Source organism: Belonocnema kinseyi, chromosome 10 (genome assembly GCF_010883055.1).
Source record: "Belonocnema kinseyi isolate 2016_QV_RU_SX_M_011 chromosome 10, B_treatae_v1, whole genome shotgun sequence".
Classification (NCBI taxonomy): Eukaryota; Metazoa; Arthropoda; class Insecta; order Hymenoptera; family Cynipidae; genus Belonocnema; species Belonocnema kinseyi.
Genome location: NC_046666.1, coordinates 26881052 through 26886884, shown reverse-complemented (window position 1 = coordinate 26886884; position 5833 = coordinate 26881052).

Sequence of the window (5833 nt, the reverse complement as noted above, 5' to 3'; positions counted from 1 at the left end):
CTTTTAAATTTACAATTCAAATTTTGAACACTTGAATTCCATGGAGTTGAAAACTACTTATATTTCATAGTTGAAAATAACATCTCGAAAGTTTTAAATTTGTATTGATTCTATTTTCAAAACTCTAATATAGAAACATTTCAATATTTAACGTTTTAAAATTTTTCTTTTTTCTCAATTTCAATCCGAATCTTTGAAAAATTTCAAGAGATTTCAAAAGACTTTTAAGAATTTTAAATATTTAAGGATGTTTAAAAAGATTTCAAAGAATTTTCAATTCATTTTTATAATTTGATGGAATTTAAACAAATTTTAACAATTATAGCCGGTTCGCTTAAAAAAAACTCCAAAGTACCTTATAAATCTGGAAAAGATGTCCAGATGTTTCAAAATATTTGGAACATGTTGAAATATTTGAGAGTATTTTATAAGGTTCCAAGGAGTTCTTCATTAATTTAATATGAGATTTTAAAGGATTTGATATATCTTAGGATATTTTAAGAGATTCCAAGGGATTTTCCGTTGATTTCAATAATTTAGTATGAGATTTTAAAGGATTTGAATTATTTCAGAGTATATTTAAAATTGCATGGAATTGTTAAGAGCTTTGCAAAATTTCCAGAGATTTTTAATATTTTAGGATGTTTTAAAACATTTCAAACATTTTCAATAAATTTTAATAATTTAAGGCAACTTCAAAGAATTTGAATTACTTTCAACTTTTCAGGTTGAAAGTGGAACTGCTTTGTTGAAAATTTAGTTGTTTTTTTTTGGTTGATGATTTATCAATTTAGTTGAAAAAATTTGTTTTTTGAAAATTGAACTATTTTGTAGAAAATTTTTGTTTGTTTTTGTTTAAAAATTAATTTCTTTTAACTACAAGAAAATAATTCTTTTTTGTAGAAAAATTGACGTTGATGTTCATGAATTTAATTAAAAATTCCTTTTTTTAGTATACAATTCAGCCTTTTTGATAAAAATTAAATTAAAAGAAAAAAAATTCAGCTATTTTGTTAAAAACAAATTCAACAACTTTTTGCAAAAAAAATTATTGCGATTATTCCGTGACCTTCTATACTTGATTTTAACGTAGACTCCGAATTTCAACAATTTAAAAGTTGATTTTGCTGTTTTTTTTAGTTTTTAAAAAAGGAACCGAATGGAGAAACAATGGGGTCTCTACGGGTACTTTGTAGAGGCTTCATTCGGTTCCTTCGGTCCGCCAGGATTTCGTTTAAATTTCACTGATCATAAATTTCGCATTTTGAAACTTTTAAAGTGAAAGTTTCAGTATCACATGATATTAAGGCCATGTGACTAGTGCGTCACGTGACCAGATTCCTACCTTACCGACATTTTTTTTATTTCCTAACTTATTTTCACACGAAGCGCCATATCGAGTTGAAAATTTGAATCTCAATAAATAAGAAGCACTTAAAAAGGGTCGTCTGGTCCTAAACTTTACAACTAAAGAAAAAAACACCAAAAAATTTCTTATAAAAAAAACTTTTTCGATGTTATTAAAATTTAGGACCAGGCCGGCCTTCCTTAGTACTTCTTATTTATTATCCTAAACTTTCAAATAAATTTGGAGTTTCGTGTGAAAATAAGTTAAGAAATGAAAAAAGTATCAGTAAGGTAGGGATCTGGTCACGTGACCCACTCATCACATGGCCTTAAAGGCTTTCAAATGAAAAACGATTAAACGAACATGTGATGAGACCTAAGTTTCTAATTTTTCATAAATTTCGTTTTATTTTTGAAATACAAATATAAAAAATGAATTTGAAAATATTTTAAAAAGTAATTTAAATTCCTAAAATCAATTTTCTATTGAAAAGAGCTCTCTATTCTCATTATTTAAAAAATGTTCCTGGTTTTTATTTAGCCTAGGCTTAGTGATTTCAAGGTTCATGTCTGTAAATTATTTGAAGGAAAGCGATACAAAAATTTGGTTACACCTTCACCTTCATCAGAAGCGTACAAATAATCACAATTCACGGAAGTTAAAAATAGTTTGAAATCAGTCCGTTACTTCCTTATACTATAATCTTTTAAAAAATAAGGAATGAGAGTTTAAGAAATCCAGGTTTTGATTTGTAATTTTATTTTATTTAAATGAATTAATTTTAAAAGTAAAAAAAATTTGCTTGCGCAGCGTGTTTAATGTTTTCTAGTATTTGTGTAACATGTATGACTCATTATTTTTGAATATTATTAAACTTGGATAATTTCTACAAATATTGGTCTACTGGAATATTGATTAACATTGATTCATTGATTTTTAATCATTCAAACAAATGGAAATTATGTTTATCATTTTAAAAATGTATTAAACATTATTGATATTGTTTCAGTGGAATATTTATCAACATTGTTTGATAAATTTTTAATTCCTTAAGCAAATCCCATTTGATTAAATAATTGTTTCAATTTGCTTTTTTTAATAAAAATTATTACTGTTGGTCTATTGGCATATTTAACAACATTAGTTAATTAATTTTGAATAATGTGAACAAATTTTATTTGTTTTAAAAATTGTTGAAACAATGAATAATTATTTATTTTTAAATAATTTCTATACAAGTGGAAAATATTTACAAAAAATATATTAATGTTATTGAAGATAATAAACTGCTAGTTCGGCGAATTATTAGAAAATCAAGACTTGAAATATTTGTTCAAAATTACAGAATTTAATTTTTAGACTAGATACTGTAAAAATGAAACATTTAATTTTGTTCTTAATTTAAAAATGACAAGATTTAATGGTTTCCAATTAAAAATGATTAAAGTTCAAAAGATAAAAAATTTTAATTGTTTGATTTTAAACTAATTTGGTGAATTCTTCTAAAGTTTGAGAATTCTTTAGCCCCGTGTGAATTCTACTGAATTATTTAAATTCTTTTTATTCTCTAAATTTTTGAAAATTCTTTGAATTTTCCCAACTTTTCTGAATTTGTTAAATACGTTAGAATAAGCTTAGAGTTAGTTTAAGCTTCTTCATATCTTTTCATTATTTTCAAGAACTCACAGAGTGCAAAAGAATTCACAGTGCTTTAAACAATTCACAGAATTTAAAGGAATTTAGATAATTCCAAAACAAAAATACAAAAGAATACAAAGAATTAAAAATATTTCGGAAAATTCAAACCAATTTAAAGAACCCAAAAGTTTTATGATTCAGAATAATTCAGGGAATTCACAGAAATCATTATTGCAATTAGAAATCATAATTACTTTTATAAATTCAACGGTCCAAGACAAAATTAATGTAATTTTTTAGAAAAATAACTTATTTGAAATCTGAATCATAATTATTTTTTTTAAATTCCCTATTCCAAGTCAGAATCATAAATCTTTGAAAAAATTCTTCGTTGAAATTGTCGATCTTTTAGAAAATTCCTTATTTTATTCTGAAACATAATTTTTTATTTAAAAACTCACTGTTTTACACATAATTAGATTTTAAAAAGTATTCCATTTAAATTCAAATTCGTATTTATTTGGAAGGTTTTTTGTTATAACTCACAATTAAAATTTTTTTAAATCCCCAGTTCCAAGGTAGTATCGTAATTCTTAAAAAACACATGTCTTAGATATGCGTTATAATTGTATTTCGAAAATTTCTTGCTCCTAGTAAAAATCATATTTTTTGATCAAATGCCCCGCTCTTAGTGAAAATTGTAATTCTTTCTGAAAATCCTTTGTCTTTTAATTCGATTAAATTTGTTTCAAAAATTCTCTGTTCCAACTCAGAATTATAGTTCTTCTTACAAATTTACTGCTCAAAGTGAAAACTGTAATTCTTTTGAAAAATTCGTTGTTCCCGATATGGATTATAATTTTTTTTGACAATCTATCCTTCCAAATCTGAATCCATTTTTTTATTATATTCATAATTTTCAACCGAACAGTTCAATTTTCAACAAAAAAGGATTCATTTTTGACTAAGAATTAGTTTAATGTTTAACTAGAAAAAATACGTTTTCAATGAAAAATATTAATTTCTAATCAAAAATGAAAAATTTACATTTTCAGTTGAACAAATTATTTCCCAACCAAAAAACGATTTTTTTCACAAAATTCGCAAAAAAATATTAATTTTAACCATGCTTTTTGCAACTGAATTATTCTGACTGTCGCTTTTCATCAATTATTGGAAAATGATTGCATTTCAATAAATGGCGGCTCATTTTTTCCGATAAAACATTCTCTGCAATTCAACTGTTTCCAATTTTAAAAGTTTTTTTTTATAGCTGAAATCGTTAAAACAATTTTTTTAAGAAAACATTTTTTTAAAAAATAATTATATTTTAAGATTTTTTAGTTATTTGAAAAATTGAAAACAGTAGAGTAGAGTTTAGTTGAATCTTCCTGCATTTTGGTTCAAAATTAGTTCTTTTTAGTAGAAAATTTAACTATTTTGATATAAATGTAATCTTTTTTGGTCAAAAGTGTAACATTTTGGTTGAAATTAAACTATTTGAACTATTATGTTAAATATCCATATATGTTTTGGAATTCAACTGGTTTTTTAATTTAATTGAAATCTTTCTTGGTTGACATTTTCGTTTCTCTCCCTCTATTTGTTCGTGATTTTATTGTCTATAATAAGCCGGAAATGTATTTTCTTTTTTTCAGAAATTTATTTCCGAGTTTTTAGTCGCATTCCAAGGTTTCAAGATAAAGAGCGAGCAAGAAATTTACAACTGAACCCATAACGTGATGCTTACTGAAATTTATCTTATCACTCAGCCTCGCCAATAAGATCCATCTAGGTTACCATCTATGCTCATGAAGGGGAAAATACAAATATCCCGAAATAGTATATATAAATGAGACGTGGCAATATTAATTCGTCAAAATGTTTTCAAAATATCTTTTTCTGTCTTTAACCGCTCTGGTAATTTTTAATTCGATTGGTAAGTGCAAAATAATTTAATATACTTTTTTAAATTAATTTGGATGTACCATGAAGTACAGAATTACCCAATTATAAAAGTTGATTTGTAAATTGGATTAAAAGACCTATTAGTAATTAATGCATTTAATCACACGGTCCTTCCCGCTCGGACTCTGGGTATCTGTGAACGTTTCCCCCACTACACGGCTTCTCCTCAATCAGCCGAACTGCTGCTGTCGATACTGGTCGACGGTAGATATCCTCTAGGTAGATTTCTGTCCAAACCTCCCACTGTTTTGATTGGCTACAATTAAACCGAAACCAGAAGTGTTGAAAAGTGCGCAATTTTCAAACCCAATTTTACAATAAATTAACAATTTTGAAGTATTTTGCAGAAAATTAGTCTTTTATAGGGGAAAATTATTCTTCTTAGTTGGAAATTTAACTATATTGTTGAAAATTTGTTTTTTGGTAACATATCAGGGGGGGGGGGGGACAATGAGGTAAAATGAGGTGTCCGTGGACAAAATTAACTTTTAGCCCAAAATATTCGACCAATTCTGAATTTTAGTTTTTAATTAAAAATCTGAAGAAGAAAATTCGAAATGACTTTTAGAAAAATAGAGACCATTTTTTAATTATATAAGCAAATTGTATAAACAAATGCATAAATTGGAAACATCTAAATATATTTTTTTTTTGTTTTTTCTACATAAATGATAATAAATATCTGGCTCATATTTTTTGTGTGCAATTCTTCGATTTCAAACAATTAGTTTCATTTGTTTAAACAAAATTAATGAACAGAAAAATGGCATCTGAAAATTTTTAAAAATAAATATTTAATGTCAAATCAAAAAAATCTAACAAATTAAAAAAAATTCCTTAACAACTTTGTTCAAAATTTGGTTGAAAATATAAAAATTT